Raw genomic sequence first — 26765 nt, 5'->3', positions numbered from 1 at the left:
GGGAGCAAGAGACACAAGGACAAATCAAGTTCCGCACCCAGCCCCCAGAGCCAGCCGAGATCTGGCAGGGTCAAAGACACGTCCCTCCTGTTCATGAGGGTCCTGAGTCCTGATGGCCACACAGGACTGCCACACCTCAACACACTACGTTCTCCTAGTGAAGCAGAAAGTGGCCATCCAGGGCCACAGGCTGCGCCCTGGGTCTCACCAATGCCCACCTTCTCCCAGGCAGTAAACACGATCTCAGACCACCCTTCTCTAGGGCCCAGCTCACCTCACCTTTGCTCATACTCAGCACCCCTAAAACTGAAGACCCACTATCTCATGGCCTGAGACACCTGTACTGCATTTCACTCCATAGGCCACCTACTGGAGTAGCTTAGGCTCTTCTATGTCAATGGGTTAACTTTTTAAAATAACTTAAAAGAAAAATCAGCCAACCCTAGTTCATAGACTTAGGAGACTGGTTAAACTGATTCAAAATGACCCTAATTTTTCTAAGCAATTTAAGTTACTTTCTCCCTTCTGCAATAAACCAAGGTAACGAAGTGGGCATGCTCCCACCATCTTAAACTTCACAGAAGGTGCATGTTTCTCATCTGCTCACCCAATGCTAAGTACCTTCCCCAGGTGGCAACCTGTCCACTTTTGCTGCCTTTTGTGTCAGGGTCACCTGATCTTATCTCTGGAAAGTAAGAGGAACCCCTTCCATCCTCCCTGAGGGGGTGAGTGGGTACCTGATGGCACCAACAGCAGGAAAGGCCAACTGTCCAGTCCTGAGCTGAGATCCCAACTCACCAATGGGTCTCCTGGAACCCCTCGCCACCCCCCACCCAATCTTCTCTCTTCCAAGAACATGGTCAATCCCTCTAACCAGTACTCCTATGAAATGGTTTAAAGACCACTTCAGCAGGCAGAATGGACTTCCCCACATATAAAGGATATACAAAAAATAACCTCCCTTGAAGCTTTTTACCAGCCAGCTTGTGCTGTCCTAGACTCATCCTTATCTGAGTGTTAAGGTCCTTCACTCTTGCCCCAGACTAGCACTGCTGACCATCAGAGCCTCATACAGGATCTGATGTCTAGCTTTTTTGAATCTTGAAACGGACATCCAAAATGGATCACCCAAAGGATGACTAAATAATAAGTGTCATTACTTCTTATTAATAGATGGGGAAAAGCAGTTTAATGCTCTTAAAATTGAAAGCCATCAACCACTCAATTCCAGAACAGGAAACAGCTAGAGTTTTTGTTTTGTTTTGAAGGCAGCCCTGAGACTCCAGCAGCAGCCCTGAGTTCTTCTTCCCTGTGTCCTGTCCCATCCTCACACCAGAGATACCATGATGACCTCAAAAAACAAAGCCCTGAGGAAGGAAACCTGCCAATGGACCTACACTACAGAAATAAAGAGAAACCTAAAACAAAACAAAAAATTCTAAACTAACCAGGCCATAAAGAAATAAGGATAACAGAGATCAGACCAGGAGGCATTAGAAGGGAACAGAGATCTATGTTCTCTCTTCTACAAGTCAACCCAGGGCAGGCCACTCCTCCTCTCAGGCCTCAGTTTCCAGTTCGTAACATCAAGGGCTGTCCTGTTCATCTGGAAGTCTGTATGCTGCCTGCTGGGTTCAGCAAAACAGCACACAGAAGCAAGCTAGTCCCAGGTGAATGTTACATTTGTCTACTGCCCAAGGACCAAAAATAGTTACATTTCTAATGCTCTGCCTGACAAATATAAATTGACAGTAAGGCTACAATTACATTTTAATCCAGACTCAGTCCATTAATATCCTTAACCAAGAAAACTTCAAAAGCAAACTTCAAAAACTTAAAATGCCTGCTACTGACACCTGAGGCACCCACCACCTCCCCAGTCTTTGGCATTGGGAAATGTCACTTGTAAGGTTGAAACAAACAAAAAGCCTCAACAATAAAAACTTTAAAGGTTTGGGGAGAGAGGCAAGAGACAGATGACCAACATACAAACTGCTGAGAAGGTCAGCTAATCAAACAAAAGTGTTAAGGAAAATACTAATCAAACCCTCGAAATCTCCCCAGGTCCCGGTGGGTGTAAGAGAGTCCCACGGAGGGATCTGACTCCAGAATCCTCTGAAAGAACTGCCCGCCATTGAAGGGGGTGGGCATTAACCCTTTACATGCACAAGAATAATACAGAAGAGAAGAGAAAATGAGGTTCAGATGTTGTCAGTGATATGCAAGTCCTGAGAATATCACAAGTCTGGAGTGACTCAACCAATTCAATCAACACCTTCAAACCAAGGACTCAGTTTGTCATGCTCCTACTTTCCCCACACCACTGAGCAATTGGGAAAAAAATGTGTTTCCTCCGTGGATGAATGAAGATTGTAGTAGCAAAGTTTTCAGAACTGGCTGGCAGAGTGAGCCTGCCCAAAACACACAAGAAAGCTAAAAATATGCTGTCACTGCCACAAAAGTCCACCAAATGAAAACTCAAGTGACGAAGATACTGGCCTGAAACCTGCTCACCTCCAAGGTCATGGTGAGCAGCTGCCTCTAAGGTAAGGATGTGTTGAGTCAAGTTTAACAGCTACTGACTCAAAGGCTAACTGCACACAACAACTGCGATTGTAGGAAATGTTATATTGGGATTATATGCAGATTTAAGACCACAAGGTTTTTTTTTTTTTTTTTTTTTTTTTCTTTTTGCGGCATGCGGGCCTCTCACTGTTGTGGCCTCTCCCGTTGCGGAGCACAGGCTCCGGATGCGCAGGCCCAGCGGCCATGGCTCACGGGCCCAGCCGCTCCGCGGCATATGGGATCCTCCCAGACCGGGGCACGAACCCGTATCCCCTGCATCGGCAGGCGGACTCTCAACCACTGCGCCACCAGGGAGGCCCAAGACCACAAGGTTTTTCACTTCCCTTCCGGATAACCTGACTGACGTTTTAGGTGAGATTTCCTTACAATAAGTTCTGAAGACCTCCAAATTGTCAGGTTGTGGTGGAATTTTGTTATAAAGAAAATCTAGCTCCTCAATCTGAGTGTTTCATTGTGCGTGATAACTGAGATGTAAGACCCAGGGGGATCATCATGTAGCTGTCCTCTGGGCAGAGAAGCATTTTGTTTTTTGGTTACTTTTCTTTTTTTGGCCCCACCTCGAGAAACGCGGGATCTTAGTTCCTCGACCAGGGATCCAACCGTGCCCCCTGCAGTGGAAGCTAGGAGTCCTAACCACTAGACTGCCAGGAAATTTCCCCAGAGAAGGATTTCTGTCTCAGAGGTAGATGGAGAATCAAAGGCTAGGCTATCCCTGACTACTTGTAAACATTTCCCAATTGCCCTCACAGTCATCCCATGAGATTAAGATACAGTCCCTGTCTATGGATGGGAAGGCTGAGGCCAGGTGGCCAGAAAACCTGCCCAATGCTGAAGAGTGGTAAGCTGTAGTCACATCTGTCAAATCCCCAAACTGGCTAGAGCTGTTAAGTGCAGAAGGAGGACAGGATTTGGGACCAAACTCTCCTGTTTGCCACTGCAAGCACCATCAAGCAACCTACTTCTCATCCCTGACCAGAGTCCACTCAGTGATAAAGCCAGAGGTACAGGGGCGCCTCTGGGTTCTCAAAGGCAGGACCCCACGAGAATCTGCCTGGCAAACATCTTACAAATGGAAGGGCTGCCCCTGAAAATCAGAATGTGGGGTTCAGCAAGCTCGGGATCAGGAAAAGGGGCTGTGTCTCCTTTGCCCTGATGAGGCACCACCAACCTAGCCATTCTGTATCACCAGGGAGGCACTAAGGCTGGTGGGAAAAACATTCATAGCCTGAAATCGCAAAGGTTGGGGACCAGTCCCAGCTGTAGAAAAATCAGCAAGGTGACTCTGCCAAGTATCACCCTCTGTAGGGACTTGACCTTCTTCCATCTGAAATGTGGGAACAAGGTTGTGGTTCCAAGGGGCAGAGACAGTGATGGTTTGTCCCACAAACAGAGGTGCTCCACACATGAAAAGCAGAACAGTCATTAATGCTGTGGGGCTCTGCCTCATCTGCTCTAGTCATGATGGTACACTCACTGAACTCCAATTTATTGAGCAGGTACACATACTAGGTGCTGTGCTATGCCACTGGCATTTATTATCTCACTCCCAACTCAGCCATTTAAGGCAGACATTACTACCCACTTTTTAGAAATAGGACACAGAGGACAAGGTTCACCAAGGTCAAGTCACAAGGAAGTGGCCGGGTGGAGCTCACACCCAACCTAAGGCAAAGCCAGGGCTGACCCATGACACCATTACAGGGACCTGCTACCTGGGAACAGGCCCACGGCCTCACTTGGCAAAGAGCAGGTGGTACTGGTTGTGGAACAGCCTGCCTGGCACCAGGAAGATCTGGTTGGCCACTATAATGCAGCACTATTTATTAAAAGTGTACTCAAAGGCATTACCTCATTTAGGATGAATTAGGTTTGAAGGTTCAAACCAAAAGACCTGACTAGCAAGGCAGGTCACGTGGTTTCAAGGCTAGAGATGGAGATGCAGAAGGAATGGCTCAAGGATTCAAGTACCTCTGTGAAAATCAAGAGAGAGAAAAGTGGGTGCAGTGCACTGAAGCCGCAAAAACCCTTTCCCACATACCCTGGAGGGTTCCAGAGGATTTCAAGTCACTTCCTACGGCTACCTTCAGGTATTCAATTAGAGTAAGTTTCTCTGTCTTCTAAAAGACTAACCTACATTCTCATCACACACAAAAAGAGGTCAGAAATACAGCCTATAAAACAAGAGGAGGGGCAAGAAGCCCGTGGTCTAACATTCCTCTTGACTAAGAACTCCTGGATCCTGTTTGCCGGAATCCACAAGTATGTAAGATCTGTCCCCAGCTGCTACTTTTGTTTCTCATAACACCAGTCTCACTACTTCCATCTCACTGCCACCACTTCAGGTCCCCTGTATTTTTTTTACGTCAACCTTCTTAACGCGTTGCCCTCCTAATTCAAGGCAAAGATGTAGCTTTGCACAGTCAGCACATAAAGTAAGTTTCATTACCTGAAAGAAAAGCAATCTGAGGCCAGGCTGTCCAACTCACCTCCTAAAACAGTTCAAATAACTCAAGAGCATCCATTCTAACAAACAACCACACTTAGCAGGCTGCACAGTTCTGTAAGCCTCAATCTATGACACTGCCAACTCGTTCTTCTGGTTCTGCCGCACTTCCTAACCCGACAACTATTACAAGGAAATCCCAATGACACTCTATTACCCCAGGACGACTGCTCATGAAGACCTCACCTACTCACCTGTTTCATAATCCTCCTAGTTTTCTACAATGAGCATAAATTAACTCAATCATCAGGGAGAAAAAAATAAGCCTAGGGAAAATAATCTTTTCCATTCCATTTGATGGCACAGAAACACCCAAAGTCCAAACTTGGTAGTTTGGACTACCAAGTCCAAACAGGTAGTTCTCCAGGCAAGCATTTGAGTTGCCTATGCTTTCAGAGGTTAACACACCCACACCAAGAGTCCTTAACTGGATTCAGTGGTAAAGGCATTACATTTCTGTCTCTTGGAAACAGACACATTCAAGACTCTGAAGGTCATTCTTGATTTTCTCCCAACAGAACACCAGAAAATGCCAACATTTCAGAATGGCTTCGCTACTGTCCCCCTCATGTCCTTCAGGCACCATCTTCTAGTCTTCTGCTATCTAAGGCCCAATGCACCCTCATCACATGGGTCCCTGTATTATCCTCTTCAATGAGGTCCTACTGTTCTCAAGGTAAATTCCAGACCCCTCAGCCCTGGAGCCTGAGCATTTGTCTCTCTCTGCTCCAACCATACTGATCTTCCTTCAGTCCCAAGCACTCTCTCTGCCAGAAATGCTCTTCCTTTTTCACTTTAGCTATTTAGCTCCTACATGTCCTCTGATCCCAGCTGAAAAAAGACCCCCTCAAGTCTTGCTCACCAGGTCACAGCATCCTTCTCTCCTTGGCCCTTGTAAGTTTCCCCAAGTTTATGAGATTAGTTACGATTTCTCTCCCATTAATCTCACAGTAAACTCCACTGAGCAGGGATTCCTAGCATGGTGCCGGAGGCACAGTATGCACATTGATATTTATTGAATAAATCAATACAGAAATCACTACTCACAATGCCACAAAGTAACAAAATAAGTGATACAAAACAAGTGAGAAGAACTACTAAAGAGTTGAGAATTGGAGTCTTTAAAATGTTTTATTACTTAAATTTACAATGTTCCTTCTTTTTTTAAAAAAAACATAAAACACAGGTATCAAAAAGTTAAGACAACAAACAAACAAACAAACTACTGCTAACCCTAATCTTGGTACAAATCCTTCCAGGACTTTTTTTTTTTTTTTTTTTTTTACAAAGAGCAGCATTATTTCTTTCCTCTCTATCAAAATATAAAATTGTAGGATCTGCCAAATGATACTGCATTAATAGAGATGACTCGACATTAAAAAATGATGTCACCTGAATGGAAATAACAATGCATCCAAATCATTAATACATTAATCCCATTCTCTACACCACATCCAAGATGAGAGGCAATCCTCTGGCAAAACCCAGCTTCAGAATTTTAGGGGAGAAACAGGGGATGAAAGATGAAGGGTGGGGGAGTAACTGAGGAAAGGGTCTAGCAAATTACTCTCAAAATCCCCAACCTAAACTGCTTCCTCTAGAAAAGGACCAACTTTTCTGAGTTACAGGCTATGGAAGCAAGGCAAAGGGGTGACTCTGTGGCTTGGTTCTTAAAAGCCAGCTGGTAACTCTGCTCTCCGAGGACAAAGCAGGGCTAGAAATGGTGTCACCAGGTCATCCCCCAACTCCAAGCAGAGGTGTACTGGAGCCTGGACAAATAAATGGCCTTGTGTTTTAGGAGCTCCCAGAAAATACTCACATACTGGGCTTGCAAACAGGAGCATTCCTGGGCTCTGGTGCCCCACAGGGCAGGCGCAAGCCCAGCTCTGCCTCTCTACTAAGCAGTCTTGGGCAAGCAGCCTGACCTCCAGAAGCCCCAGTTTCCTCACCTGTAAAGTGGGGACTATACTCTCCCTTCCTCCATCGGATTGTTAAGGGCACTGAAATATGTCTGTGCACTGAGCTTAGCACACAGTGGGCATTCAAATCGGGGCCAGTGTGATCTTTTAGCCTTCCTCCATAGCTTGCTGTCAGGTCTAACACGCTACTCAGCATATTGATCTGGTGCCAGCAAACACTGCACATAATCTAACTTAAAAGAAAACTTGTAACCACTACCAGAAGAAATAAAAACATCAACAGGACAGTGGGTCCAAGAGTAAAGCAACTGCACAGAAGGCTGTCTGTCCCTCAGTTTCTCTGCGTTACCACAGCCAGAAGGTGTCACTGTGTGAAATGGACATACGGAACCAGAGACTTAACCAGTACTGTGCACTCCAAGAAAACTGAAAGAAGTAAAAGGGTAAGGAAGAGAGGAAATTAAAGGCGCAAGTGACTCACTCGGACTTTGGTCTAAAGAATCCAAAGCTCTAAAGATAAGGATGAACTACACACCTAAAGGCATAGGATCCTATACACAAAATTAAGCAGTCCCTGCAAAATTCCCAGGGCAGGGCAGAAACGTGCACCCAACGTGTCATTGAGTTCCTAAGGGAGGGATCCCCATTCATTTCTGGGTCCCAGTGTTTGCGCACACACCAAGTGTCAATCACGCTCTAGGCTAGGGCCCTGCCCATAAGCCCTTCCTTGTTGAAGTGATCAATTCCGATTCTTGGCAATAATCCCTTTAAAAGGCCAGCTGCTGCTGTCTAGTCACTGATGCCGACCCTTTCCAGGTGGGAAAAAATAAATCAATACAGCCAACGCCTAGATGGGGAGGCAAATTTAAAGTGTAAAGCCCTGTGAAAGGCCGGAACCCACAGAGGGGGAAGGGTCCCGCGGCTCCCGGGGGTCAGGCAGGAAGGGCGCGAGCGGGGGGAGGGCCAGCCCTGCAGGCGTGGGCGCGCGGGGACTCTTATTCTGACACGGGATCCGCAGCCGCCGTCGCCGTCGCCGCGGGGTTCAGCGCCGCGGCCCGGCCAGCCCGCGACCCCCGCCCGGGACCCTCGCCCTGCGCGCCCACGTGCCACCGCCCCCCAGCCCGTCCCGGCCGCTGGGAAGCTGCGCCTCTCGGCCCGACCCCTCCCCCGACCCCAGAGGAAGCGCAGGAGGAAGAGGGGCGACGACGCGACTTTCCAGGACCCCCGCCCGGCCCGGCCCCCACGTGCCCGGGCGGCGTCGGAGCGCGGAACTTTCCAGGGCAGCGCAAGAAAGACGCTCCCAGAATAAAAGCAGTACTCGCTCGCTCTCACTTTTCCATGCTCACACAGGGGTCCCTCACAGCCCCCCGACCCTCCGACCCTGCCCAAACCACACCGCCCCTGCCGCTCCAGTCTCCCTCGCACGACCTCGGCCCCGACCCCAGCCCCCGCCCCCCGCCAAGTTTGGTCCGGAACTTACCGGGCCGCGGGCCGGCCGGGCCCTAGGACAGCGCGCGGGTTCAAGGGGCCGCGGGGCCGGGGTCGGGGTCGCCTGCGGGGCCGGGCGGCCGAGGGGCTGGGGGCGCCGGGCCGCGCGCGCTCGCTCCGCCTGTGGGGCCGCCCGGGCCCGCGGCGCTCGCTCCGCCGGTCCGCCCGCCCGCCCGCGCCGCCGGCCAGATAATGCGCCCCTCGGCCGCACACATGGAGCCCGGCGCCGGCGTCACCGCCCGGGACATGCGCACCAGGTCAGCGCGCCCGGCCCGCGGCCCCCAAAACACCGGGGAGCTCTTAAAGGCGACGCCGCCCGCCCGCGCCCGGCTGGGCGGGGCCAGTGGGTTGGGGCGGGACCTGATGGTGGTGGGCGGGGTCAGGCAGATCGACACCGCCCCGGAAGCACCGCCCCTCCTGACCGCGCTCCACTGGACGCCCGGCCCCGCGCGCCGGTTTCCCACGAGGGCTCGGGCGGGCTCCTGCCGCAGGGTTAGGGGGGTCGTCGCCAGCTCACCCGCGGCAGAGCCGGGCGGGCCGCGCCCAGGGCTGACTCACGACGCGCTCACTGCTGACCTCGCTCCAACTGAGCCGCGAGACCTCAGGCAACTGCTTCTGAAAACTAAGGTTAGAATGCCACCCCCGCGGGGTCGTCACACAGAAGTTCCCCTCCAGGGGAGCGGCGAAACCGTAATTCTTCCAGCGCAGTAAAGAGAGTTCTACAAAGCAAGCTCCAGACCCACCCACTTCAAAGACACTTCAGGGATGACTGCTCTCCCTCTCCAGTTACCTCCCAATCTGCCCCCGTGCCTCTGGGAGAAGGTGAAACCCCCCAAGAAAGCAAACCTGCACCCTTCCCTCTCCAGTGACTTGGAGGAAACACGGGAAACAGTCTAACCTGAGAGAGGATGGGCTTTGGAGATGTTCAACTACATAAAACAAACACAGTTTTAATAGGGAAAATAAAATATCTAGTATCACAAGAAGCTCTCAATATCAAGATTAGGTTCTGAAGAATCACCAAAAAAGGCCCTTTCCATGTTCTTTTTACAGCGTTAAAACAAATAATTCATGATGAGACACCTAGATAACATATCCTAATACAAGTGAAACAAAAGTTTCACCAAACATACCTTGCAATGTACTGATATTTTCTATTTCATTTTTTAAAAAGAATCAATGTAATTCCAACCCACAGTTGGTCTTGACCCCAAACTTTAAAAACACTTAATGTAGAATAAGTTTTACAAATAAAATTTTCTGCTATGTGCCCCCACCCCAATAAGAAGTTTAAAAAAAGCCCATTTTAATTGTGTTGAGTTCCACAGCTAATTGGCAACTTTTTATTGTTGATTCCACCCCCAATCAATCCTACCCCCAAAATCTTCCAAGGGCTTAATGCCAATGTCTGGCACAACTTCCCCAGGGCCAAAAGAGAAGCATTCCTTAAACTAAAAATGATACAAAATACAAGTTGTTGTCCCCCAAACACCTTCCCTGACTTGTCAGCAATTTGCTTTGCTACAAAGAAATTCAAATGTTCAAATTCAAAAACCAAACAAAAATAGTTTATTCTCAAACAGGTGACCTGGTATAGGAATGCAGGAAACTCCCTAATCCCATATGCAAAGAAAGTTTAAAGCAAATGATTTTCACTCTAATTCGGCAGCTGTTTATTTTGAGAACTGCTTTACTCGACGATTAATCAGATGATGTATATTAAAGCAATATAAGCAAAATATTACCTCACTGCTCCTCACCTGGGTCTTGATTAATGCCAACTTAACTATAAACAGAGCAAAGTGTGGTCAGGTGGGAGACCCAAGAGTTGAGATTGACACAGGGATTCCAGAATCTGAGCTGGCAAACCCTGTACGAGTCACCAAGGTGACAACCATCCTGTTTTAAAGAGGGAGGCATGGGACTTCCCTGGTGGCACAGTGGTTAAGAATCCGCCTGCCAATGCAGGGGACACGGGTTCGAGCCCTGGTCCGGGAAGATCCCACATGCCGCAGAGCAACTAAGCCCGTGTGCCACAACTACTGAGCCTGCGCTCTGGAGCCCGCGAGCCACGACTACTGAGCCCGCATGCCACAACTACTGAAGCCAGCTCCCCTAGAGCCCATGCTCTGCAACAAGAGAAGCCACCACAGTGAGAAGCCCGCGCTCTGCAACAAGAGAAGTCCGCGCTCCGCAACAAGAGAAGCCCCCGCTCGCCGCAACTAGAGAAAGCCCACGTGTAGCAATGAAGACCCAACGCAGCCAAACATAAATAAATAAATTTATGAAAAAAAAAGAGGGAGGTATCAGCTGTGACATATTAATGACACACCCCTATGGACTGAGGTGTGCACTGGTGACAGGTGGGCTGCTCCAGGGGACAGTGCCAACTTCTCCAGCTGGGAAAGGGTGAAATAGAGTTTATTTCTGTGATAGGAAGAGAGGGCCAAGTGTGTAGATGGAAAAAGCGATAGTGAATCCAGACCTGTTTGGGGTCCCAGATGCTCAGGCAGGTGAATGCTGAGACTGCTTGGCCTAAAGACCTTGTGCCTATAGTACTGGACTAAACAGCAAATAATTCAGCTGGGTGATTATGAAATATGATGCAATCACCTTCAGATGCCATTCTAAAACTGAAGAAACCCTAATTTAAGAGACAACTAGGGCTAGAACCATGTTTCTCCTGAAGTTTTTCCCCTCTGCCCTAAGAACAAGGCAGTCAATTAATAGTTATGGGTACCAGTTAACATGATACTCTAAAAACACTTCTGTTATTAAGTTAAACAAAAATTTCTGCCGAATTCACTTCATATCCTTCAGACCAGATCCTTGCTAATAATAGCCAAGCCTCCTTCCACCCTAATCACTGCAGAAATATTCTAATTATCTTTCTAATGTACTATTAGGTAAACTTCCAAAAACCATCTGAGCTAATTCCTGTACAACAAAGGGACTGAAGAAAAGAAATTTGGGCCAAATTCCATGTTCGTGTCCTCTTTTATAAAGTAGAAATTGGTCAAAGGCTCAACAATAGCGTGAAACCGACTGAAAAGGAGTTGCATCACCTACTAAATGTTTAAGGTACTATACTTTTGGGGTTTTAATCAGAAAATGTCTTTAAAGTTCCTGGTGGACAAAATGTAAGATGTCTTACATGATAAACACTGGTCAACAAGAACCATCTAAGAGACCACTCATCACAAGGGTTTTGTAGGCTGGGGAGCCTGTAGGCACCAGCTCCAGAAGTTCACAGGCTGGTGGCACAGAAAGACATAGAATGCTTTCAATGCAGAAAATGCATTCATAGAAAAGACAGGAATCACAAAGGAAGAGGCTGCTCCCCTCCCTGGAGAGGGGTCTGGGAGATCTTTATGGATGTGACATTTGAGCTAGCTCTTAATGGATGAGCATCCCAGGCATCCAGAACAGCAGAAGCAAGGGCCAGAGCTGGCTACTCCTGGAGTGTGGGGGCTTTGGGGCAGACAGGGCTGCAAAGGGATGGATTCATTAACCTTTAAACTTTCTAGGTGGCTTTCTCTCTCAGAACACGGAATGAACTGTCGACCACTTACTTCAATTCACAAGCTAAGCAGACCTAGTTATGTAGACTTTAAGCAATTTTTAGATTACTGCTATCAAACAGTGACACTAGGCTCCCTCTTGTTTTTTGAGAAGCTTTCCAAAGAATAAACAGGTTGTTCATTCAAAAGTGTACCAAGTTTCGGACTTCCCTGGTGGCACAGTGGTTAAGAATCCGCATGCTAATGCAGGGGACATGGGTTCGAGCGCTGGCCCGGGAAGATGCCCGGGAAGATCCCACATGCCGCGGAGCAACTGGGCCTGTGCGCCACAACTACTGAGCCTGCGCTCTAGAGCTCACGAGCCACAACTGCTGAAGCCCATGCGCCTAGAGCCCGTGCTCCTCAACAAGAGAAGCCACCGCAATGAGAAGCCCGCGCACCACAACAAAGAGTAGTCCCCGCTCACCGCAGCTAGAGAAAGCCCGCACACAGCAACAAAGACCCAGTGCAGCCAAAATTTTAAAATATAAATTAATTAATTAATTTACAAAAGCGTACCAAGTTTAAAAAAAAAAAGTACCTTTATGAAAAAGAGCACTACTTTCCACACTTTGCATTTTTAGTACTCTAAAGTCTAAAACTATTTTCATTGAGTTTAGGGACAATATAACCACAATCTCTAAGAGGATTATTTTAAAGTTTCTTATTTCACCCCATATTCACTCTCAGATGGTGAGATTGCAAAGCAATTGGTTGGGAAAGGAAAGGAAAAGATTCATTTCTATGTGAATTTGATTTCCCTAGTACTTTGATATTTTTGGTACTTTTTTCAAGGACCAGAAAATAGTTAAAGGGACTATGCTTTATGAAAAATACAATACTCCCAACACATTACAGCTTCTACAACAAATGTCACTTTTTAAATCACAACACTTTTACACTAGATTAGGAGTTTGTGGGAGACAGATAAGCACCCATCTGCCCCATCCCTGTCGTGTATGCAGAAAAGCTCTCTGAAGCACAGCTCTCTAGAGATGAGCCACTTTGTCAACATGTGTTTGTTTTGAGTATCGTTTCTAACCATAATTCTGAATGCTTAGTGTCGATGCAACATGGAGTTCAGGCTCCATCTGCAGTTAGTCTCTGTGTGGCCCTGACGATATCCCACTGTTACAGGGCTCTGAGCACAAATGCTTCCCTAAAGGGTTAAATACAAACTGCTCAGAAGTATCATTGTGAACCGGAAGTGTATCTCCCACTCTGTCTTCATCTGCATGTGTCACCAGTTGGCAAGGAATATCTCTTTTGTGTCTATATATGGCTTACAAAAAAAAAAATGCATATCTAATTTAGGTCAATTTTAAGTCTTTGAAAAGTTAGTAAGTGAACCATGTTTTCTGTGAATTAAAGAATTAACAGGAAAAAAATCAGAAAACTACCAGAAAAAAAAAATGCTATATGACAGTCTTAAGTCTAGAGATCAACATATTCAAACCTGCTTAACAAAGAAAGAGTATTAGTCACATCAGTGGCCTGCTAATAAACATCCTTGGTTTAGACATGAAGAAAAACATGTTTTAAAAACTTGGTATCCAGTTCACATCCCCCTCCCCAGTTATTAAATGGCAGATCTTCCAACCTAACATAGGAAAGAGGAAAACATTCCTCCCCAAAGTTTTCCTAATAGGATGAATACTCCCCTTCACTGGTGCCCAGCATTTCACTATAGGAAATTCAGGAGGCGGATCTTTCTAGTTTTCTCCTTCACAGCTTGATAACAAACACCATGTCCTCTTGCATGTTGACCTAGTCAGGCCTATAATTTTACCAACTCCTGGTTTGGGAGCAGTAAAATCTTTTTTTCAAATTTGGGTCGAAAATCAACCTTCAATAGAGATACTTTAAGAGGTTAAGTATAAAGTTTAAAGCTTTATAAATATAAAGCCTAAACCTTGAAAATGTCATGCAAGTTAAAAAACTGTTCTGGGGACTTCCCTAGTGGCGCAGTGGTTAAGAATCTGCCTGCCGGGCTTCCCTGATGGTGCAGTGGTTGAACGTCCGCCTGCCGATGCAGGGGGCACGGGTTCGTGCCCCGGTCTGGGAAGATCCCATATGCCGCGGAGCGGCTGGGCCCGTGAGTCATGGCTGCTGAGCCTGCGCGTCCGGAGCCTGTGTTCCGCAACGGGAGAGGCCCCAACAGTGAGAGGCCCGCATACTGCAAAAAAAAAAAAAAAAAAAAAAGAATCTGCCTGCCAATGCAGGGGACACGGGTTCAATCCCTGGCCTGGGAAGATCCCATATGCCGTGGAGCAACTAAGTCCATGCACCACAACTACTGAGCCCACGTGCTGCAACTACTGAAGCCCACGCGCCTAGAGCCCGTGCTCTGCAACAAGAGAAGCCACCGCAATGAGAAGCCCATGCACTGCAACGAAGAGTAGCCCCCACTTGCCACAGAGAGCGAAGAGAAAGAAAGCCTGTGCGCAGCAACGAAGACCCAACACAGCCAAAAACAAAAACAAAAACAAAAAACTGTTCTGCTGTGTTAAGAGTTTTAGACCAGCTTAAATGACAATTTTCAAAGGAAAAAAATTCAGAAGCAGCCCCCATTATCTGTCCTCCTGAAACTCCACGTAGACTGCATACTATTATAAATAGAGTCTGCGTGGTCTGATTTCACTGGCCATCATTGGTTTCTGATTGAAAATACTTATTCAGAGCTCAATTTAAATATTATTTTAGAGTTCAATCTTGAATCCTACTATGGCACATTTTATAAGACTCTCTACCTTTGAAGGTAACTTTGAGCTTTTCTTACCAAAGATGCTCAGTTCAAACTCTGATTTTTAGGTGAGCATAACCTCCTCAGGTCAACGGAACTCACCAGATTGTTTCTTTACCTCCAGGTCCCTGACGGTGCTGTTTCTTTACCTCCAGGTCCCTGACGGTGCCCATGCTGTTCCTCTCCTGGGAATGAGTAGCCACCTAAAAAGTAGCTCTCCCCATCGCCCCTTCCTTTGCAGGCTCTCCTTCCGCAATCCAACTGCAGCATTTTACTGCAGTTATCAGTTTCATGCACTTGTTTTTTCCTAGTAGCATATGAGCTCCTGTGTCCAGCCAGGTGCCCGACCCTTAGCAAGTTAAATGAATATTTCCATCACACTCAAAAGTAAGGCTTGGGCCTCCCTGGTGGCGCAGTGGTTGAGAGTCCGCCTGCCGATGCAGGGGATACGGGTTCGTGCCCCGGTCTGGGAGGATCCCATATGCCGCGGAGCGGCTGGGCCCGTGAGCCGTGGCCGCTGGGCCTGCGCGTCCGGAGCCTGTGCTCCGCAACGGGAGAGGCCACAACAGTGAGAGGCCCGCATACCACAAAAAGAAAAAAAAAAAAAAAAAAAAGTAAGGCTTTTCCTACAACATACTACAGCCACATAGAGTGTAGGTTTGAGCCTTTTCCCTAGTTACCCTGTCATGCTTCAGGAGGCACTGCAAGTCCATATGGTACACCAAGGTGAGGTGGTGGCAGCGGCGGCAGCAGCAGTGTAAGGCTATGATGAACTAAGGGAACCCACTGTCAAAAATCAGCCAATCCAGGAACCTCTAGATCATCAGCCCACAGTCATACACAGCAGCCTGTGGCCCCAACGTGGACTGGTTTGCTCTTGGGCAGTATTAACTGCCATAGATAGCTATCCAAACTTGGGTGCCAACCTCAAGAGGAATAGTCAGCCTTGGTATGATTCTGCTAACAACCACCTTTACTAGGCACCTACAACAATCCAGCTGCTTGCTTTGTGCTTACCATCCCCACCCAACAAATGAAGAAACTGAGGCTCAAAGAGGTTAGGCCACTTGCAATTAGGCCACCTTCCTGAGGTCACAGAGCCAGCAAGCGGCAGAATCTGGCTTTCTGACTCCAAAGTTTCTACTGCACACAGGGCACTTTTACAAAGCAACAAAGACAAAGAACAGCAAACAATTCTCCAAGAGCACACTCTTGCAGAAGGATCTATCTACTGTCTGCTTCCTTTAGTTCTATACACATCTCCAGAGCAGCCTTTGGCAGGCAAGCTCCTGCAGGGAACATTGTGATAATGCAATAGGAAACCATCCTGTTAACCACCCTGCCAGATAGTCCTGAGTTTGTGGGTACATTAGCTGAGCCCCTAGAACTGCTAGGGGCAGGTCCACTGGTGGCTCCCAGTTCTGACAAAGCAGCTTACTGAGAAAAAAGTGATAACCTGAACATGTTTTCTACGCTCAAATTGGAGCCCAAGAACTCAGCCTGGAGTGTGGGGAACAGGAAATGAAGAGAGAGCAAGCATCCACTTCCCAAGGGCAACACAGCCCAGAGGTGGGAGTCTGGTCATGTGCACAGTTGCATTGCTTGTCCACGCCCACTTCCGGCCTGGGCCTTCCTCTTCACCTCATGAGTCAGTACTTGGGTGAAGGGAAAGGAAAAGAAGACAGACTACCAGAAACTTTCCTTGTAATATGCTCTCTCTCCCCTGCTGGGCCCTGGGCCCTGAATGAGTATCCACCCCGGCTCTCTGGCTCCACCCCTCACAAATACACCTACCTACTTAAGAAAAGCACCTGTCACATAATTGATCTATGTGGACTAACATCAAATCTGGGCCACAACATAGGAAGATCAAAATAGTGCTTCCCCAGTCCCAATACAAGAGGGAACCCTAGGGCAGAGGGAACTCTGTGCACCAAGAACCTACTAATACATGACAAAGCAGTCCACCTATTTGAAATCTCACTTTTCCTATGCCATAAACAACAGCCAAGCAGTACCCTTGTCTGATTTTTTTTTTTTAAGATTTAAAACAAGGCGAGAAGGGCTTTAATAGCTGTTTATCTCTTTGCATAATATGCACTGCCATGAAGAAATGTCACAGGATTCCAAAAACACACTGCTACCAACTTCAAGAAAAGTAAAGCTGAAAATGCTCCTGGCAATAACCATTCCAGACTCTCTTTTGTTTCTCCAAGACTACAGCCACAGTCATCCTGGATCAACTAGTGCCAAAAGCCAACAATCAACCGGGAAAACACCATAATTTCTGCTTCCTTTCAGAGGGAGGAAACAGAAGAAAGGAGTCCAGTGAGGAAATTAGAAGGGTAGTAAGGTTTCACTTCCAAACCTCCAAGAAACTCCATCCCAAGCTCCCAACATCCAGGAATATGCCCAAAGAAGCCCTGAGATATTCTTTCATTCATTTGTTTACTTGTCTGTGACTGGGGTGTAAGATCCTTGAAGGCTGACTGCATCTGTCCCTGGGGGCCCAGCTCACTGCTAGGCCCCCAGCACCCAGCATGGTGTGCCTAGCACATCACTGGCACACATTTATTGCTGAATTATCTGCTGGCATAGGAAGTTATATGAGCCAGAAAATCTAACACTTTCTATTTTTCAATCCAATTTTAGTTGCATTAAAAAACAAAAAAACAAAAAAATCCTACCTTATGGCCACACAGGAAAACTTGTGCCAAGTTAAGCCCTTACTTGAGTGTTTAAACGTCCCTTATAGGCCAGTTTGGAGGGATAAATTCATATTCAAACAATGCACCAGTGTAAACAAAGGCAGCCAGGCTGCAGAGAGGATAAAGCCAAAATTAATACTAGAAATTCAAAATAACAACATCCATTCATTTGGATGGAACGACACCATTCAGTAGTTATTCCCCAATTCCGAAGGAGGTCAACTTCTCTCTTATCATCAAAATCCCACAGGGATTTAATGCCCCCAGTGCTGTCTCCAACAGGAAGGAAACCCTGACTTCCCCAGCTATTTCAGTTACATAAATCAACAGTTTATTGTCCAGTTAGAAGCTGGGCAGTGTTGGGACCCACATACCTTTTAGAGCGGCCCACCAATGGATAACCACGTTACATTACATCTAATAAACGTACCTAGATCAACATCGTTTCTAACTATCCGAGGGTTTTTATTGCTGTAAGGATCTTTCAATTCAAAAAAAAGTTTAAAAAACTTCCCGTTAGGTAAAAGGGAGTGGTGGCACCACCAACCACCAGAGTGAAGTCTGTGGCACACAAGGGACATCATAATTTCAAAAGGGATAATAATCCCCTTAAAGTTGTTTACCGTATGTTTTATATTTTAAAAATAATAAACTTTGCTCCTTTCCCATATAATGGAATAAATGTCCTTAAAAGAATTAAGAGAAATTTAAGACTGGCAGATATTTCTTGGCTTCAATAGTAAATTCACTCTGTGTGGGGGGGGATGGGGGCAGAGGGAAGGAAAGGGGATATTTCAAGAGAGGGGGAAAAACCCTTTTCTTCAAACGTGGAAGCGGTGCAGTGGGGGCCTAGCTCAGATTTTTCACCCACTATTCACCCACAACCCGGGTTTTAGCTATCAAGGGCAAGTGCCATCTGTCCCCACATGAATAAGTGAAAAAGGCTGGGCCCAACTCACCAGCCATGATTTTAAGGCTTTCACTAATTGCTAAAACAAAACCCTCTCAAAAAAAAAAAAAAAAGTGTCCTGCCCACCCCAGCCTCCATCCCCAGAGTCTGAGTTAGCATCTCCACAGCTCTCTGAATCCTTGAAAACTCAAGGTGAATCCTGATCTCCTCATGGGCACTAAGCCACACACTCAATGTACTATTATTGTGTGGCAATAAATGCCTTTGTACATCACTTTTCCAGTCTTTTGTCCCCAAATCTGATCCATTACCCTAAAAGAATGGTTCTTCTTCCAAGGTTCTAACGTGTAAGAAGAGATCACTCATCAGGTAACTGCTGCATATCACTCAGTCAAGCAGTCCCAAAATATGGCCGTGATCCTTTATGGTTCACCTTCTTTTTCTTCCCACAATTCCAGCTCGTAATAATCTTCTATCTCGCCTGTGGTCTAATTATAGTAATACATCTCCATGGCCTTAACTCACAAATTACCCCATTTTACAGAGGGAGAAAGCAAGGCCAAGGCAAACACAAACCCCTGTCACACAGCAAATCTATCTCACATCTGCTATCTGAACACAGAAAAACGCTACTAGACCCAGGTGGGCAGTGGGTTTTGCAAGAGACACTCCGAGTTTCTTTCTCTTTGCTCCGCGGGCATATTTGGCCTTGGCAAAATGTCAAGTGCTTCCTGTCTGGGAGTCCAGACCAGAACCATAATCTCCTGAGCACAACAACCAACCTTTATTGCACACCAACCATGTGCTAGGGGCTGTGCTGGCTGCCTCCTGTTTGTTATCTCAGATTCATTTATTCACACATCTAGGAAGCACTTCCCATTTGTAGGCGCCTTTACACCCATTCACAGAGATGTGACCCCCTCAAATATTTAGTAACGTGCTGATCTTGTGCCATAACTTATCCAAGGCCACACAGCTAGGAAGGACAGACCCAGAATCTGAATCAGGTCCTTCTGACTTCAAAGCTCCCTCTTCCCTAACACCTCACCTTGCTGGTCCTGTGGGGTTCATTTTCAAATAATAAACATGTGCCAGCACTTCTCTGCCCTGTCTCAGGACACCTGAAGCCCTGAGCTCCCCACCACATTTCCTCTTCCCCTCAGGGCAAGCTGACCAGGAAGAGGCAGTAGGGGAGCAACCAGGTCTGTAGCAGCTTCCTGCCTGGACTTGACTACCCCAGGAGCAGAGGGCCCAGGAAACTCTCCAAGCGCTGCTCCACAGAAGAAAATAGCTCGAGTTGAAACTTGTGTCCACATGGTCCACCGACAGATTTAGAACTCAAATTATAGCCTCGGCAGGAGTCTTCACAAAGGACTCAAATTAAGCAAGACCCAGATGGAAATGAACAGGAGAGAGACAGTCGTAAGTCAAACTGTAAAGTGAACTGCAGTTCTAGCAGAGTCAGAGGGAAGAACTGGTTGAAATGCTAAACCAACCAAGTTCAGCCTATATTTCAGAACTCCACTTCAGGAATATTTTCCCCACATTTTTAGCCCGAGACTTGTGCATGGACACGAAGTGGTTACAAGTTACTCAGGTTTCAAACTGAGTTCATTCCTGTCCTTTGGACCATCTCTCAATGCCAGCATTCATCTACTTGGGCTCCAGCAAGCTCTGCGTTTGGCAAAACAGATAAAATTAGCTACTGTAGTGAACTTGGAATCCAGGGTGGGCCATTAAAAAAAAAAAGGTACACATAAGATTTGTAAAAGCCACGTAAAAACTTCCTTTGGGACAAGCTGAAGTCACCTAAAACTTAGAGAAATGAATTCAAATCCCCTGTTCCTTGCCTCCCTTCCACCCTTCCTGGATCTAAGGTGACCCATTTCCTGCTTCTTGCTCTGCCTTTCAAACCCGAGTGGCCCACAGACTGAGGATCCACTGGGGATCAAGGGGTAAATCAGAGGGCCTAGGGAGAGAAAACACAGCTGGAAGACCTGAAAGAGCGTTTTTCTTCTCCTTTGTTTTTTTTTTGGGGGGGGTGAGTTATACTATGCAGAGGGAGGACTGAGGGATGGGACAGGAAGTGGGTCAGTCCCACAACTTCAAAGTGTGATAATGGGGTACAATGCTCCAGCCCTGTCCCTCCTGCCTCTACACTGGACTGACAACACTGTGGTGGCCCCATGACTCAAAAATGGAGCAACCAAGACTGTCCTTCGACAACAGCTCCTGCTCCCCCAAATCTAGCAGGTCTTAAAGGATGAGAGAAAACAGCATTTTTTTTGCCTGTCTCCCAATTTCCTTTCCAATCACAAATTCCTCCAGGTCCCTGGAAGCTGAGGTAAAAGTTCAGAGAATACCCCTAATCTGGCAAGAAAGAAGACTGAAGATGGGAGGGGTATATTTCTGATCTGTCCTTCCAGAGTAGAGAGGAGTGGGTACCACAAACAGAAATACGGGAACCCTGAAGTTGGGGGCTCGAAGGAAAAATGAGGGAAGAGTTTCTCCCTTAGCAAATCAGGAGGGAAACCTCAGGAAAGGGGGCATGTCCTCAGGCAAGTGGAAGGGGAACCCCTGGGAATTCAGGGGGACCCTTTAGAGAAGTGAAGAAATCCACTGTGTCCTCCATCAGAGAGGAGGTATCTTGAAAGAGTGCAGGCACATTTCAGAGATGTGAGAAGCCTAACAGAAGTGGGACATCTCGTATTAGGGGGAGGACCTCTGGAGAAGCCAGGGACCCCTCCGAACACTGCAGCATCCACAGATTAGTAGGAGACCCCCCCAGAATGGAAACTTTTTTGGAAAAGTTGGGAACATTTCCTCAAGTAAATAAGGATCCAGTCAGACGTATGGGCATTTCAGAGTAGTGGGCCCCCTCAGTAAAATGGAGGTACTCATCAGAAAGTAGCGGGTCCCATCAAAAGTGAGGTCAAATCAGAAAAGTGGGGAACACCTCCAACAAGGATTCCGACAGAAGCAGGAACACCTCAGATTAGTTGGGGGACACTTGGGAAAAGGAGGAAGTCACCCAAAGAAGTGGGGACAGGGAAGCAGGGAGAGCAATGCAGAAAGGTAGGGGGGAAGGGAGACCTGTGAAAAGTGGGGGACACCTTAAAAAGGCAAGGGCCAAAAAGGAACACAGAACAGTGGGACAACAGCTCAGAGAAGCAGGGATCTCCTCGCAGAGGTGGGGGTCCCCCAGAGAAGTGAGGGGAAGGGTGCCTAGAAGCAGGAATGTCTCCCTGAGAGAAGTGGGGGTCCCTCAGGCAAGACATGGGGGTCCCAGAAACGCAGGGGGTCCCTCAAAAAGCAATCCCTCGGAGAAGCAGGGGTCCCCTTAGAGAAGTTGGGAGGGGTAGTCTCAAAGAGGCGGGGGCCCTCGGAGAAGGCGCCCCTCAGGGAGGCAGGCGGTCCCTCAAAGAGATGGGGCACCCTCAGGGAAGGGAGGCTCCTATCAGAGAGGCGGGGTCCCTTAGGGAAGGTCTCCTCAGACAAGGGGGTCCACGCATGGAAGCGGCCCCCTCAGAGAAGCGGAAGCCTCAGAGAAGCCCGGGACACCGGAAGCCCGGGACCCGCCACCAGCGGCGCCCGCCCCTCACTCACCGAAGTTGCTCGGCGCCTCTGCGGGCGACTGCTGGGCCCTGGGCGGCCTCGGGTGGCAGGGTCGTATCCAGTCCTCTCGGGTCCCGCGGCGGCAGCTCCTTCAGGTGGCGCCAGCGGCGGCGGCGGCGGCGGCGCGGCGACAGGACGACGGACTGTCGACGGACTGACTGAGCGGGTGGCGCGGAGCGCGTTCGGGCGGCGGGGGTGCGCGTGCGCGCACTGGGGCGCTGACCCCGGGCGGGAGGAGCCGCCGCACAGCTCTAGAAGCCGCCGCTCGGTCTCGCCGCTCCGTCTCACACTGAAATTGCCCGCTTCGCAGCCCGGCTTCCCCGGTTGCTAGGCAGATTTCGCCTCGCACACTTCCGGGTTGAGGCGCGTCTCACTGAGTGGCGGCACCGCAGGCCAATGAGGTCCAGCCAGGGTTCCCGGGATCCTCGCCCAGAAGAGGGCGAGGCCAAACTCATGACGGACAGCACCCGGCGGCCAATGAGCGTGCTGGCCGGCTGGCCCTCGGGATCGCGCTGGGGGCCTGGGCGGGCCCAAGGAGGCGGGACGAGGTGACTGACAGGCGACCTGCCAATGGGAGAGTGTAGCGGGCCTCAGGTCCAGTCAGGGTGCTGCGGGGGCGGGGCTTTAGCTTCAGGGCAGGAACACCGCGAGGGGTGGGGCATGAGGACGCGTTAATCCTTGGCCGGCTCGCTCGGACACTGGCGGGGGGTTACGCCGGGCTGCCCGGCGGCCAACAACTGGATGGGCAGGGGGTTCCCCGCAGTGCTCAGCAGGGGCGCCCCACCCACAATGCACCGGAGGTGGCCTGGGCCCGGCGGGCGTGGGGCGGTTACGCCGGGCAGTGGGCGGGGCCGCATGAGGCGCGCTGTAAGGACACTGGGCGAGCTGTGGCGCGGCCTTGTTTCCGAGGGGTTTCGTTGGCCCTGGGCTCTCTTCTGACTAGAGTCACGGGTTCGACTCTCTTCTGAGGAGAATCTTGGGTTTCTTGCCTCCGGCCCCCGTTCTAAGGAAAACCTTGAGGAATCTTGCCCCTGACCCCTCGTCTGAGAAAAGTTTTAGCTGTTCTTGCCCTGCCCACTTTTCTGAGAATTGCCAGGAAAAGAATGATTTTGTACATTCGGGACCACGCCCCACCCCCGCTCTATGTTCAAAGAAGACTTGACGGGATTCGGGACCCTGTCCGCTTTGCTAAGGAGAATTTGGGGAGCTCAGAGTCCACTGCCTTTCCTGGAGAGTATTTAGAGAACATACCCTGCCTGTGTTCTGAGCACTAGTGGGAGCCACTGGCCTTCCTCCCTGATCTGGGGGGCAGTGGGGGCTGCATGTCCCCTGCCTATGTTTCTTTTTTTTTTTGGTTGCGTTGGGTCTTCCTTGCTGCGTGGGCTTTCTCTAGTTGCAGCTAGCAGGGGCTACTCTTCCTTAAGAGTGCACGGGCTTCTCACTCTTGTTGCAGAGCACGGGCTCTAGGAGCGTGAGCTTCACAGGGTCAGTAGTTGCGGCTCGCGGGCTCTAGAGCGCAGGCTCAGTAGTGGCGGCGCACGGGCTTAGTTGCTCCGCGGCATGTGGGATCTTCCCCCATCAGGGCTCAAGCCCGTGTCCCCTGTATTGGCAGCCAGATTCTTTTTTTTTTTTTTTTTGCGGTGCGCGGGGCTCTCACTGTTGTGGTCTCTCCCCTTGCGGAGCACAGGCTCCGGACGCGCAGGCTCAGCGGCCATGGCTCACGGGCCTAGCCGCTCCGCGGCATGTGGGATCTTCCCGGACCGGGGCATGAACCCGTGTCCCCTGAATCGGCGGACTCTCAACCACTGCGCCACCAGGGAAGCCCTGGCAGGCGGATTCTTAACCACTGCGCCACCAGGGAAGCCCTAGCCTTCATTTCGAAAGATAACTTGGGAAATTTCTAAGTTGCATGTCCCTCCTCCAACCAGAGGAGAAATTTGGGACTTAAAGCACCTCTCCTCTCTCCAGAGAGGCATTTCAGGAAACTGATGGCCCCTCACCCTTCTTAGTCAAGAACTGCCAGGGAGTTAGCTCCCTGCGCTTTTTCTAAGCAGTGTTTGAGTGTTGCAGGAAGAGTCCCTCTTTTCCTAAGAACGGCAACCATTTGACTCCTGTGCCCCAGAAAAGTTACCCATTTAGCTCTCCTTCCTTGTTTTTGTTTTTTGTTTGTTTGTTTTAAGGAGAATTTTTCCAAGCAGCTGTCCACTCTTTCCCAAGGGTCAAATCCGTGGCTCTTCCTAATTCTGTCCCCTGTCGGGCTCTTCAGTGCCACTTTTCTTCTCTGAGTGGGGCCGTTCCAAGAAGCAGTCCTGCTTCCCACCTGTCCCGAGACAAAACTAAGTAGTCACCAAACTCTGCTGTAGCATCCACCATGGCCTACCAGGCATCAGAGGACTTCACCTCTGTCTTCCCCCAGCTGGTGTGAACTCTTCCCATGATTTATCCCCGAAGAACCCAGTTATACCCTTCACAAGCAACCAGACATCCATTGAATTGAAGGGGTGAAGAAGGCAGCAATGAGAAAGAGCCACAACTCTCTGAGGATTCAATATGGCAAACTTTTTTTTTTTTTTTTTTTTTTTTTATTTTTGCGGTACGCGGGCCTCTCACTGTTGTGGCCTCTCCCGTTGCGGAGCACAGTCTCCGGACGCGCAGGCTCAGCGGCCATGGCTCACAGCCCCAGCCGCTCCACAGCATGTGGGATCCTCCCGGACAGGGGCACGAACCCGTGTCCCCTGCAATGGCAGGCGGACTCTCAACCACTGTGCCACCAGGGAAGCCCCAATATGGCAAACTTTTATCTCCCCCCACTTTGTGCACAGAAGTGTGCAAGATGCTGAGATACCTGAATTATAGGATGGAACTTGTGAACCAAGATGAACACAATAAAGGGAAATAGGCCTATTAGACAAGACAGACTGTTATACTAAAGAGATACCCAGAATATGTTGTAGGAATGTAGAGGAGGAAGTGATTAAATGAAATAATGGATGTGGGCTTCCCTGGTGGTGCAGTGGTTAAGAATCCGCCTGCCAATGAAGGGGACATGGGTTCAAGCCCTGGTCCAGGAAGATCTCCCATGCCACAGAGTAACTAAGCCTTTGTGCCACAACTACTGAGCCTGCGCTCTAGAGCCCGTGAGCCAAAACTACTGAGCCCGCGTGCCACAACTACTGAAGCCCACGCGCCTAGAGCCCATGCTCCACAACAAGAGAAGCCACCGCGATGAGAAGCCTGTGCACCGCAACGAAGAGTAGCCCCCATTTGCCGCAACTAGAGAAAACCCGTGTGCAGCACCAAAGACCCGATGCAGCCAAAAATATAAATAAACAAATTTATTTTTTTTAAAAAATTGAGGTAATGGATGTGATGGTGCTTCATCACACTGCTTGAAGCAGTGTTCCTGTGTAGAAAGGATTATTGTTATTGTGACAAGTGGGCTGACATTCCTGGAAGAAAAGTAAAAAATAAATTCTGAGAGTCAGAGTGATGGGAGATTGGCAGAGAGCCCTTTGGGGCCTGACTCCCTGAGTGAGCTCAGCCCGGACCCAAGTGGCAAGGCTCACGGAATCCTTGGATAGGGAAGGAAGCCACTGGAAACACAAAGACACTGTGTTCCCAGAGCGCCTTGTTTGTACCTCTGTTGTAGCACTTACCACATTCTGCAAGTGTCTCAGGCAGTCTGGGTGGACAATAAACCCTTGGACTTTTGGTGACTGGCAGAACTGGGGTCAAACACATGCCTGCCACTCCCTAGCTAGGCCAGTTACTTTCCTTGGCCCATATCAGGAGTGAGAACACCAGTCTCTAAAGGTTGCACTGAGGATTGTGAGCTCAAAGTGCCTTGCATGGTACCTGGTACATAGTAGGACTCAGGAGTTTTTTGTTTCATTCCAGTCACTAACTAGGTTGCTTTCTGAGGGCAAGAATCCAGTCTTATTCATTTAAGTAACCCCTCAGTACTTTTATAGTTCTGAATTGAACTGGGATCAAAGAGCAGCTTGTTGTCCAACCCCTTCATTTTATACATGAGAAACTGAGGGGCCCAGAGGGCAACTGTGACTTGTTCACATCCTACTGCTACTTTATGGCTGGATCCTAAACTTGCATTGTCTTAATCTCACTTTTGGCCTCTGTGCAGGAAAGATAAGAAGGAAGGAGACCTGTCCCCTTGAGTCGTGCAGAGCAGAGTCATGTAAGAACCCAAAATTCCCTGAGCCTTATGTCTCTCTCAGGCAAGCTGGGAGAAGGTTCTGGATACAGCTCTAATAGAGTCCCCAAACTCAAGAGCAAAGGGCAAGTGGGGTCCCTGACCAGGGTCAAGGCCACCTAAATTAACTTTATCAAAGGGAAATTGCAAATGAAGTGAGGTTATTTCAGAGCTACTCTATGTAATTTCCAGACTGATCCCTGGAAATGTCAGGACCTATAATTAGATCTCACTTTTTATTTTAAGAATGCACAGAATTTCTCTGATTCTCTGGAAAAAAGCATTGCCTGGAGGCAGAGATGTTGGATTAAGTGATGTCCATGAAGTCTGGAATCCTAAGCATAAACAGAAGTCCCATTTGCCTGGAAAATTGTATCCTTGAAGAATCAAAGGCAAATGGGCATTTGTCAGAGAGAGTGAAATGCACCACCAAAATGGATGACAGGAGCACAGCTTCTGACATAAAAAAAAAAAAAAAGAAACAAAAGGAAAGAAGAGCACATGACCCATTCCAAGGATGGGC

The 26765-nt window shown here is 48.6% G+C and overlaps 1 protein-coding gene across 14 annotated transcripts in view; it reads right to left on the bottom strand.

The window, feature by feature from the left end:
• Positions 1 to 22340, bottom strand: part of GATAD2A (GATA zinc finger domain containing 2A) — a 100109-nt gene extending 77769 nt beyond the window's left edge. For 6 of the 14 annotated variants that reach the window (XM_081231451.1, XM_081231458.1, XM_081231452.1 and 3 more), the window contains exon 1: positions 22024 to 22119. The gene's annotated coding sequence lies outside the window, so the exon portion shown is untranslated. Of the gene's footprint in view, positions 1 to 8488; positions 8594 to 22023 lie in introns of those variants that run through there. The other 8 variants (XM_081231460.1, XM_081231461.1, XM_081231457.1 and 5 more) reach the window with 5 other exon arrangements.
• Positions 22341 to 26765: the final 4425 nt, after the last annotated feature.

This window comes from Mesoplodon bidens (assembly GCF_964165515.1).
Source record: "Mesoplodon bidens genome assembly, chromosome: 4".
NCBI classification, from domain to species: domain Eukaryota; kingdom Metazoa; phylum Chordata; class Mammalia; order Artiodactyla; family Ziphiidae; genus Mesoplodon; species Mesoplodon bidens.
Note: the sequence above shows the minus strand (reverse complement) of the source record. Positions and strands in the feature narration are given on the sequence as shown.